This window comes from Sceloporus occidentalis, unplaced genomic scaffold (genome assembly GCF_023333645.1).
Source record: "Sceloporus occidentalis isolate IW3139 unplaced genomic scaffold, rSceOcc1.0.p SCAF_30, whole genome shotgun sequence".
Classification (NCBI taxonomy): domain Eukaryota; kingdom Metazoa; phylum Chordata; class Lepidosauria; order Squamata; family Phrynosomatidae; genus Sceloporus; species Sceloporus occidentalis.
In genome coordinates, this window is record NW_028317010.1 from 7,552,827 (window position 1) to 7,565,392 (window position 12,566).

Below are 12,566 nucleotides of genomic sequence, written 5' to 3' on the forward strand. Positions count from 1 at the left end.
AGGATTGTCTTCATTATTCTGCAACATAGAGCAGTTCTATTAAGAATAAATGGAATTTCATTTAAATAACAGACACATTGTTACTATTTTGTTTACACAATACATATAATTTGTTAACATATTCTGTCCAGTTAAAAGAAATCTACAGAATAATGCTTGACTGATTTGCTTTGAAATGGCCCATAACAATGGCATGGAGCTGTTCTATTCCAGTAGAAAATTATCCAGCCTTCATTGCTACAGCTATCTTTTCTCTGCAACACCATTTGTGTTGTTATTATTCAAAAGCATTGAGTCAATATAATTTCCCATATTGTTTGTAAAGTGCCTTTTTTGTGTTGCTGTCAAAGTATGATGAACATGGCAATAAAAAGAATTGTGTCTTGTATTTTTAATAATGTTTTTAAAACCTATATTAAGGAAGACTGGATGTTGACCTCCATAGGGTAAAGCAATGATCTTTGATAAATCCTAGATACAAGATATAGAATAAATGTAACCTTTATTAATAGGAAGTAAGTATTCAACATTCAAGTATTAGTATAATTATATTATATATTATAGTCCAGAGCAAGACTGAGCAAATGTATGGTGCTCTACAAAGTCAAAGAGAAGAATAATAGAAGGTTTAGGTGCAACAAAGATCTGACCCACCCATCTGACCTGTACCGTGTGAAGTAACCATATGAACTGGAGCCAATGAAGTATTTATGTTGCCTACGCCTTTACTACTATCCTTACTGCTGAGTGCTGGGATATGAGGTCATATTGACTAAGCCTTTTGAATACTTTTAAAGGCTAATTGTGCACTGATTCAGGCCTCCATTATGTAAATTGGACCACTGAGTAGCGGCACACCGGGAAGTCTGATCACCCATATGCCTGTTTTTGTGGCACAACAGACAGAAAATGCAAGTGATTGCACCTAGAGTTGCAGATACATACATTTCACATATTCTTGGGCAGCAAATGTAACAAGTGAAGGCTTGCATTATGCAAAATAAATACACTCACAGGAGGGAAGTATTTTTCATCTTTACTGGCCAGCAATGTGAAAAAAAGCATCCATGATCAGGCCCTATTTCCAAAGGGGCTTGGCCACTTTGCATCCTCTTGGACCCATGTGCCCGGTGGTCTAGCTATAAATGAGGGAGATTTGTGCAATAGTTCATACAGATCTCTTTTCATGCTCACTACTAGTATGTGGGATGCTGTGGACTCAGGTTACCATAATATCAGCAAACTCTATATTCCAGGGGTGTCCAACGTGCAGCCCACCCGACTTCGAGGTGTGGCCCGCGTGAGCAGCTGTAAGACTGCCCAGTGGCAGCAGTGCCTCAGCTCTTCCTCCCGCCCCTTTTAAGACGTGACATTCAAGGGGGCAGGATCACAGAAGAGTTCCTCCTGACAGGGAGAGGATCGCCACGTCAGAGAACAGCAGGAAAAAAAACCCACAAAAATGGAAGTATTACCAAAAAAATAGTGAGGGGTTATAGGAAAGTGGACCCATATTCTAGGGGTCCGGAATTTCCTTGGGACAAAAATTAAATACAAAAGGGGGGTGGCTGGGTTGTGGCATTATGAAATCAATAGGGGGGTGGCTGGGGGTAATACACATGGCAGTGGGGGCATCAATAGACAAGAGATTGGTTGGGCATCACATTAGCAATACAAAAAGGGTAGGGGCATCACTACACAAAGGAGGGGATTGGCTGGGGCATCACATAAATGCACAAAGGAGGGCAATACACAAGCTTGTGGGGGGGGGCATTCATCAATACTAAAGGGGGCCGGGCTGGGGCATCAATATACAAGGTGTGTGTGTTTGGGTGTCGGTGTGGCGAGCCTGTCCTGGTGTGTGTGTTTGGGTGTCGCTGTAGCACAGCCTGTCCTGATGTGTGTGTGTTTGGGTGTCAGTGTGGCAGAGCCTGTCCTGGTGTGTGTGTGTTTGGGTGTCGGTGTAGCAGAGCCTGTCCTGGTGTGTGTGTGTTTGGGTGTCTGTGTGACAGAGCCTGTCCTGGTGTGTGTGTTTGGGTGTCAGTGTGGCAGAGCCTGTCCTGGTGTGTGTTTTTTTGGGTGTCGGTGTGGCAGAGCCTATCCTAGTATGTGTGTGTGTGTGTGTGTGTGTGTGTGTGTGTGTTTGGGTGTCGGCGTGGCAGAGGCTGTCCTGGTGTGTGTGTTTGGGGTTGGTGTGGCAAAGCCTGTCCTTGTGTGTGTGTGTGTGTGTGTTTGGGTGTCAGTGTGGCAGAGCCTGTCCTGGTGTGTGTGTTTGGGTGTCGGTGTGGCAGAGCCTGTCCTCGTGTGTGTGTTTGGGTGTCGGTGTGGCAGAGCCTGTCCTGGTGTGTGTGTTTGGGTGTCAGTGTGGCAGAGCCTGTCCTGATGTGTGTGTGTGTTTGTTTGGGTGTCGGTGTGGCAGAGTCTGTCCTGTACGTGTGTGTGTTTGGGTGTCTTAATCCGGCCCTGCCTCCAGTGTGCGCCATTTTAAATCCAGTTTGTACCCACAGTGTGCTCCAGCCTTGTGCAGTTTTATTTGGCTAAACTTGTTTTAAATGGTTTGTGGACTGACTTTGTTTTACTGTTTAAATAATTTAGTATTGATTAAATGATCAAAAAACTTTTCCACTGCTTTTTTATTATCGCCAAATTAACCCTGTATTAATATGCATTATAAAGCTAAAAGGCCATATTTTCACGTACATTTTTTCACGTACATTTTTGATGAAGTGGCTATATTCCATCAAAAGTAGCAAACAGCTATAACAACTGCAAGTAACATTTAATGATAATGCTTGTGATGAAGTTACATAAGAAAATTCTTATGAATTAATGTGTTATCGTGTAGAATGTTAGTAGTTTCACAAGTAGCAGATTTATCTTCGGTATTGCTCTATACCTAACCCAGACAGCACCACCGCTGCCCCTACTTCATGCTGTGGTCCTTAATCCTGAGCATCAGGAAATTATGCCATATCCCGGCCCTCTGCCTTTAAAGGATGTGCTCGACAAGGCAAGGTGAGCTATGGATGCTGTGCTGACTTGGCATAGTCCATATATTGTTAATGGATCAGTGATCTTCCTTTCGTATGGCCTAAGGAGAGGTGCTATAGGGAGCCTGATCACCTCTGTTATGTGGTAAAGGGGCTGCCCTACCACAGTTTTGCTTAGAAGGTGAAATTTAACTAAAAGTAAATTCAATTGCTTTTTAACCATAAACAATTATACTATATTTGTATTGAATACATAAAACAAATTTTTTAATGTTGATTAAAATGTAGATATTAGCCACACAATGACTCTATTGATATGCAAATTATTATGTATACAATAAGCAAACTAACTATTGTATTGATCCACATATGTGAAATGACCGAAACAGATAGCATGTGCTTTATACTACTTATCATTGCTGACTCCTTACAAAGAGATTTACTACAATGTTATCAAGGATAATTAACATGTACCAGAAACAATTTCTAACTCTTTTAATAACAACTGGTGACAAAGATAACCCTATCTATCTAGTTTGGAAAGATCCATAACCAGGAAACAGTCTTTGAATGCGATATCTTCAGAAGTCAGCTGTGAACATTTCTCATTTTTAAATCCATTTTTTTCTTTTGTCTTTTGTTTTAAACCACCGATTCATCACTTGGCCATATCAATTACTAGACAGCTCCAATTCTTTTTTTCAAGTTTTGTTGTTTTAATTTAACTTTTTTCCTGTGCATTAAAAAAATTACCAGGGATTCTAATTGTCCACAGCTAGTTTAAAATAATAATATAGCACTACTGATCCAATATGTATAGCAAAATGTGTTGTCTCTATCTGAATTATCAAGCCATGATCGGGGTGTGATTTTGCCACTAGCCAGCTCCCCAGTGCAGCTGGTATTTGTAATGCATTTCTGACATCACCCCACAATAAAGTGCTGTTAAAAATGGTTAATCTTTTTCTGGAAAAAACAGGAAAGCTGCTTTCCTCTAATATACAGAAAGCAGATTTAGTAAAAGCTATTAACACTTACTAAAGTGGATATTATTTTTTTAACATTTCAATAGGTTCGTTGGGAAGGAATACATTTTACTAAATAGATAAACAGGCAAACAAAAGTCATCCTGCTGAATTATAATTTCATGGATCTGACTGGCACTTGTTTAGCTTGTTGACAGCTCTTCATGTGACCTAAATTATGACAAAGTCTGCTGATCCTGTGACTCATTAGCTTTAGAAGCTTTACAGTCTTTAGATGAATAGATATATAGATAGATGATGGACTTTGAAGGACATTCAAAATTTAAAGTGAAATTATTGATTCAAAATGTTTTTCCCAAGCAGCTATAAGGATATGTCATAGGACGAACAAGATAAATTTATGTACTTTTTTAAAAACTTTTATTGCTATGTAAATGAGTTGTTTCTTTATGAAAATAAATATTTCATAAAGCATAAATAAGAATAAGTGTTTAATAAAGCAATATGGAGTAAGCAAATAAAATAACAACAATATTGAATAAAAACATTTTCCCTATTGAATTTTAAGATATCTCTAGCAGTCCAGGATGTTGAGACATAAATTATCGTTTTGCTTACGACAAATTTATATTTATTATGACCTTTTTTTGGTCAGTGGGCATGATAGTAAGCTTCCTGTCATATTTCTGGCAGCAAGTAATGTGAACAAATATGTATATATATGTACGTTTTTTGGCAAAATCTGTAAGATAGGATGTTCTAAGTTTCCTGTCTTCCTAACGTCAATCACTTTAGATTTTAACCATAGTTCTGGTCATTCAAGCTCCTGAGATATAAAGGTTTAAGCATTGTTTCAAACAAAAATTATGACAAAATTTGGTTAGTATAATAGTTGAATATTATATGTAGTGATATATCAGAAAACCTTGAGAAGTTTATCCATTGTGAACCACTGTTTACAGCCGAGGATGTTTTGGTTTTTTTATGGAAAACTGTAATTTTCCCCCCTATTTTTTTTCCAATTTTTCCATCTTTTTTGTACTAAATGTTGGTTTACCTATATACACATGGTTTCAAAAAACAATCCAAAGCAATATATGATTTGAGTGAGTAATGTAAATGAGAGGGGGAATTATGCTTTAAAAACAAGATAGCAAAAGTGCTATTTATTTACTATATAGATTTTGAAATTGTTACATAAGGAAACAGGGTTCTATGTATCTAATATATCTATCTATCTATCTATCTATCTATCTATCTATCACTATCTATCTATCCTCTACTCCCTGTCTACACAAACATAAATAAATAAAAACAGAAGTTTATCACTAGGCCAAAAGAAAAGACAATTGCATGCTCACTTCTGTAAAATTCCTGATGATAGCTCTGTTGCTGGACCCCTGTTTTTTTAAAATAACTCTTCACATTGAACATAGATGTTCTCACTTGCCACACAATTTAAAGTTACAGACACCTGCATGCCCTTGCTAACAACACATTTCACTTCTCGCCTGCTCATGTGGCTGGGGTCAGAATCATATATATTTGGGGATTTTGTTCTCTGTGATAAAAGTTGAGATGTTCCAGAGCCATAGGACATAGGGCAGAGGGTGTTAAGTAGCTGTCTGTTCTTGGCTGAGATAGTGTCATATCCCTTTGTATGCTATTCACCTCAAGTGTAGCAAGAAGCACAGACATGGACCTGTTTGTTCGCTTGTACCTAAAAATACACCAGTCGCACCCCACTCACAAGGACCATGGGGGCCAAAATGTATGTCTGGAAGAGTCTGAAATAGGGCAAATGGAACTTCTCAATCCCTTACAACTATAATACTCACTTGCTTTAGCTGTATGTTACAACGTTTGTGAGAGAACACCAACTAGAGTTAGTGAAACCAAACATGTAGTCCCTGATCGTGATCAATAATCTCATCAGAGCCAAAGACATCAAAATACAGATTCCAGGGCTCCCTGAAGCTAAGCAGAGATTGTTTGGCTGTACGTTGCATCAAGCAGTTTGTCCAATAGACACAAGGACATGGTATGGATGGCCATATGGGATGCCCGTGCATGCTTTCTGTACTGTTCATTTTATATGCCTTTAGGTTACTGTTTTGTTTACTACAGTGTCACACGCCTTAGTATATGACCAGTGACCACTTTTAATATAGTTAATGTGTAAATGGATTAGGGCCCTCGTTTGTTATTCTGCCTAGGGTTCCATGGGGCCTTAATGTAGATCTTTCTCTTTATCAATATTATTCAATGTAAAATATGCTTAATGGAAGCCTGAATATTATGTATTATTTTTCTGCAAACCAGACTGCATTTTCTCTGCTTTGCATTATTTATGTCATATGTCTCTACTAGTTTGAAAAGGTCATTGCTTTTTTAGCCTGATTCCAGTAATATGAAACATAATGGAATGTATTCATATGAAATAACTTTTTCATTAAAAAAAAACCACCTGATATCCATGAATGTAATGTGATTTCACTGTAAAAAGATCAAATAATGTTTCTATAGTAATATTTAATTTATTACTCAGACCAGGAGCTCAATATGAACATCTAAATGTGGATTATAAAATGCCAAATTTAACTTGATATTAATCAGCAGACTATTGGAAAATACCTATAAATTGTGTTAACATTTTTAACTTGCCATATGCAACCTTTTAAGTATTTCAACACAGAAGAAGGTTTCAGTTTGCCCTGCATAATGCATATGTAGTGTGGAGGACTTCTTTGAACTATTAGCACTGATTCAAATAGAATTATACATGCGATATCAAAAAGCTCAAATGTTCTTCAAACTCTCTCTGTAATGAATTAACCCAAAATTTGTAATTTGTGTTTAACATCCAAGAAAATTCTCCATAAAAATGCAGTATAAATAAAAGAAGCCTTCCAGATGATTGTTGGTTTAAAAGACACTTATTTCATATCACCATCTTCCTTTTTTGTTGAAATTATAAATAGTGATGAATAGATACAAATGACATGAGAAGTGTTTCGATAATTATATACATATGTAAATATGCTCTTGCAATGTAATATTTACTCATATATCTATCTATATATATATATATATATCAAATACATAATAATATCATTATAATATTCCTCAGTAACAATATGCAATATTTGGCAAAACTTAAAAATTGGCTTTCGCTCCATAGGCACTCAGTTATTTCCTGTATATTCTGTCTGAGCCCAGCGGAATTTAAATATGTAGGAGAAGAAGAAGAAGAAGAAGAATCTGATACAGTTCAAACATCTCAATATATCACTAGATACAGTTTGAGATCGCGTTTGAAGTTTCTGTCTCTGTTCTTTTTGAACTATACTTGTTACAACATGTCCATTGGATATTTAGTGCCACAAATGTCTTCAGATTTTTGTATTAGTAACTTGTATTAGGTTTGTATTAGGTTTGGTAATTCTGATTAAAGGGGAATTTCCACAACACTTTTATATCATTGTGTTATTGTTCTATGGGTGTCCCAAGGAATAAGTATGTAATACTTGTTGCAGCAATTTGCATATATAATACATTTATCATTTGTTTGTACATTTCATGTGAATACTCACCTAATCGTTAACTTCTAGTATTTGAGAAGCTGGTTCTCGTGACCTGATCATAGCATGGCACTTATTGCATCACGCACAATGCCGAGTTCAACATAATATTTATGCTGAAAATGATGTCAGAAGATCTTAAAAAAAGTATTTTTGCAAAATAGCAAAATGTGTTTTTGTGACTATACCCTGGTCAAGTTAGTTCTGCCGCTTATTGCCCAAAGTCCAGCTAGGAAAGCCAGCGCACAGCTGCAGCAGACACTGTCTTTAGTATTACCACAGGAACTAGGGGACATCAATGCAAAACTTCATATAAGTTTTTCCTGCTCTTTTGCTTCAGTTGCTAGGTACCATACTGACAAAAATGCCACATACGAGGGGAAAAAACACTCCTTTAAACCAACTCTATTACATAGAGAGTTTCCTATCTAATTAATATTCTGCAATGTTGTTGATAATCAAAGCAAAACCAAGTAGTTATAGCACCATAGCATTGTCCAAAATGTCTTGGTATGTCCCCTTTTAGCTATTCCAGCATGACTGTGCCCCAGTGCAAAAAGCAAGGTTCATAAAGACATGGTTGAATGAGTTTGGTGTGGAAGAACTTGACTGGCTGCGCACAGCCCTGACTTCAACTCTATCAAACACCTTTGGGATGAACTGGAATGTAGATTGCGAATCAGGCCTTCCCGCCCAACATCAGTGTCTGACCTCACAAATGCTCTACTGCATGAATGGGCAAAAATTCCCACAAAAACACTTCAAAATCTCATGGAAAGCCTTCACAAAAGAACGGAAGCTGTTATAGCTGCAAAAGAGGGGGCAACTACATATGAATGTCTATGTATTTAAAAAGCAATTTCATAAAAGTCCCTGTTGGTGTAATGGGCAAGTGTCCCAATACTTTTGTCCCTATAGTGTACATTAGCATTCATAGCAAAATGAATACAGGCATAACATAGGGATCATGACTTATAATTGAGGAGCTTGTGATGGTTTTCACAGTTCTCTTGAGGAATCGCTCTGATTCCTGCTCCAAAAAGGCAGGAACAACAAGTCTAAATGTAACTCCTAGGACACAGTGATAAAGAAATCTGTCCAGAAGGCCAGCAACAAGAATAGACATTGATGAGGCACAGCAGGATGAAGATTATTTTTCTACTTAATGAAACAAGTAAAATATGATCTGTGTATTCATGAAGGCAGGTAAAACCTGCACTATTTAGATGTTTATATATATATATATAATATATGGTGTGAAAATACAACTTGTGGCTGATATGCACACAAATAGAACATATAATTCAATGTTTTTATCTGTATTCTACTCTTAATGTTGTTTGACACAGATTATTGTTTTCACATTATATGCTTCTTTATTAGGATGTAGCTCCTAATAGTTTGTTATGTAACTCCATGATGATATGTAGCATGAACTATTCTAAGTCCTGACATTTATGCAGGATGAAGGGAACAACCTTATTTAGAAGCACATAAAAAAAAGGTCACGCTAGGGCAGGAAAAACGGGCAGGTGTAATGAGTCATCTTCTCGGCCATTGCTATACTACTAATTTACCTTATTGTTTGGGTGCACTTTATTTAGACAAAATCAATTGATTACTCATAAGTCCTATTATAGACTGTCTCTTAAAGGGATCATATAATGTCTGAGGCAGCCTCCTCAAAAAGGAAAGCTCAGCTCTTCTGCACTTGCACTGGGGGCTGAGCTAGCACTGGAGTTGACTAGTGGTAAGTATATCATAATGTAGTGGTGGTTTATATGGAGGATTCTGTAGAGTGTCCATTTGAGAACTTTGAAAAATAAATCACCTTATTCCTGATATATAGCTATCACATATTTATGTGTGCAGTGTATATGTTTCTTAAGAAAAATTGTGAATAAGCACATCTGGTCTGCCCAACTAGATTTTGAACACCATTTGAACACAGGAAACAAGGAACAGGAACACAGAGCAAGGCATACAGCAAAGCACACAGAGAGCATCAGAATAACGGAACGTCACTTTCAGGGAACTGGGAGGTTATATAGGGTTGCTGGGGGCGACCTCACATATGATGCTGCTGACCCCACCCCCTTGGACTTTTTACTGGATACCGTTGTCAAGGAGCAGTGCAGCATGATTGGCTGTAGGCCATTTTATTCAGATTAAATATCTGATATATAGTCTAATTTTGGACTGTATGTTTTCAATGGAGAGTATGTTACAGTTTTTCTAATTTGGGCAATACATTTTTAGTAAATTAAATTTTTAATGTTTTGGGGTTGTAGCGGTAGTCGTTTTGCGCATGGAGGGGTTCAACGAATAAACCTGCAGGCTGTTTTTTCTGTTAACCATTTCACGCCTACGTCCTCTTCAACGTGGAGCAAACAGGTAGTGGCTCCCTCCTGTGGGTCTCTGTGACAACCTATGTTCCCATGTCACCTCTGTATGAAGACCCCTCCATTAACCTGCAACATTTTTCCTCTCCCCAACAAATATCACACTACAACTCTATGGCTAAATTAAGTTCTCTTGAGATAGTTCTGAGCCTAGGTGGCCACTGCAAGTAATTTGTAGAGTTATTAAACTAAAAAAAAATTAAACAGACTTGACATTTCGGATATTGAAATAAATCCATTATTATGTTTCTAAGATTATTTATTTACAGACCAAGCAACCACAAACACATAAAACAGGATTCCCGGGATCATAACTATATTCCTCCTCTTATTTAAGCAATGTGTAAGACCCACTGGTGGGTAAGTAGGGTTTTGTTATTTTGTAACTGAACTCTCCCACAGGGCACAGCATGGGGTTTACCCTATTTTTAACCCCACTCACCCTAATGAGCAGAGGGTGGAGGGGGACAGGTGTCATCTTAATGGTAATTTATTTTGGTTTAAACACCCATCCCACCACAAAAATTATTGGGGTTAGGGGGAGAGGCATGCTTGGGATCGTTGCCTCAGATAGCATTTTTTTATTATTAAATTGTCCATCCCCATGAGAAGGGGCTGTGGAGAGGGGTATGTAGCATAATATATCCTTTAATTACCCTTCACACCACCAAGATTATGTTGAGGAAGGGGGGGCAATTTTCAGCTCTCTTAGTTAATAGGGGGTCCTAGGGACCACTGTTTATTTTTATTTATTGAATTCTAGTAGTGGAGAGGTGTAATTTTATAAACTTTGAGACAAGGCATGTGAGTTCACATTGAAATTGGATGCCCTTGTCTGTAACTCACAAAATTTAAAGTCACATGCCTTTGCAAGCAACTCAAATGTTGCCTTTAAGTCAGGATCTCTTGGGCAAAGGAGGGAGCAACATCAAATCAGTAAATGATAATATCAAATACATTGTTAATATTATTAAATGCAGTTAAGTTGAAATGTGAAATCATAGTGTTGTTTTGGAACTGTGGCTTTTATCTATAGTTGTAATGTGAAGAAAAAGGAGACAAGAGTGGTTTTCCATTTTCCTTTACAGAATTCTTCACATTAAATCTTAGTAATCTCTTGTCCAGGATGGGAGTCAATCTGTTTCTATTTCTAGCTATCAATAAGAAACATGGAAAATTCTGTGAGAACAGTATGTATACATAATCCCAACATTTCATTTTGTTCACATCATACTTCACAGATTTTTATATCAAACTAATTGAAAAGTAAAGAACAAAAGGCTAAATAACGTATATGTTACTTTTTTCACCAATATACTGTATATTTTACAGTTACTTAACATATCTTGGATGATTACAAGAAGGTTTGCAAGTTAAGACACAGGACTCTGAACCTTTTCAGAGCTAGATGAAAAACATTTAAGTGTAACAATAAATATTAAAAATTATTTTTAACTGCATAAAGCCAGAGGTCAAGTGTAGGCATCACACTGGAGAAGCATGCAAGCACACAACAATAAGTCTCCAGGTGGTTACAGAGTAAAATGTTGAACATACATTTTGATTTGAGATGTAGGGTTATTGATTAAATACTATATAAATTGAAACCACCGTTTCCCATACAGGGATTTATATAAGAATGTATACAGGAGGCTGAGTACTGCAAATATATCATTACAAAGTCATATGTAAAAGCTACAATGGACAATGTTATACATACAGCCATGAACTTAAAAGCTCTAATTATTTAATCAGGATAGCTTTGAATATATCATATTTATGAAAATAGCGAGAACATTGATTATATATGCTCAGACTTCTTAATGCAGGGGCAATATGGCACTTTACGCCAGTTTGAGGTGTAGCCTGTAAATTACATTTTGTATGTTATGTGAGATGTATCATAAGTTAGTTTCATGTTACAATACACACTTTTAATGATGTTAATAAAGTTTATATTTATAAATAAATATTTAAGAGCAGAATCATCTCTAAGTTGCTTTTGCTTTAAAAGAAAATGTGGACCATGAAATCACTTCTAGTTTTTTTCTCCTCTTGCAAGTGCTGAAACACATGGCAGGGTGTGGACTGATTTAGTTTAACCTCGGGAGATTTGTTTATTAATATTTTTTTTGCATGAAAATCTGAGATTCGAGATATTCTGATGAAAAACATACACTCAATTCTATTAAATACGTTGCTTATTTTTAGGTTAGCTTTATGTTATGTTTTTATGCAGGTTACTGCATACTGAGCCTTCGTAAGTTTTACATGCCTAGGGAACTTAACTGGCAAGGGGCATTGACATGAGATTGTCTTTTACTTTAGCAAACAAGTTCTTGCAAGAGGGACATCAGAAATATAGTTTACTTAGGGCAGTCAGACCAACTAGCCTAACATCCATCAAATAGGAGGAGCAGGGCTTATGTTACCTAAATAGAGTTTCACATAAAAGCACTCTACAGAGAAGTGGATGATGGTCTGTGAGCTATTAGATTATTGCAAACAGAACAGTCATGTCCAAAGAAAATGGCATGATTGTTATTATTATTATTTATTAATTAATATAGCTCCATCATATTCTGCTTTAAACCTTTGAGTGCCATGGGT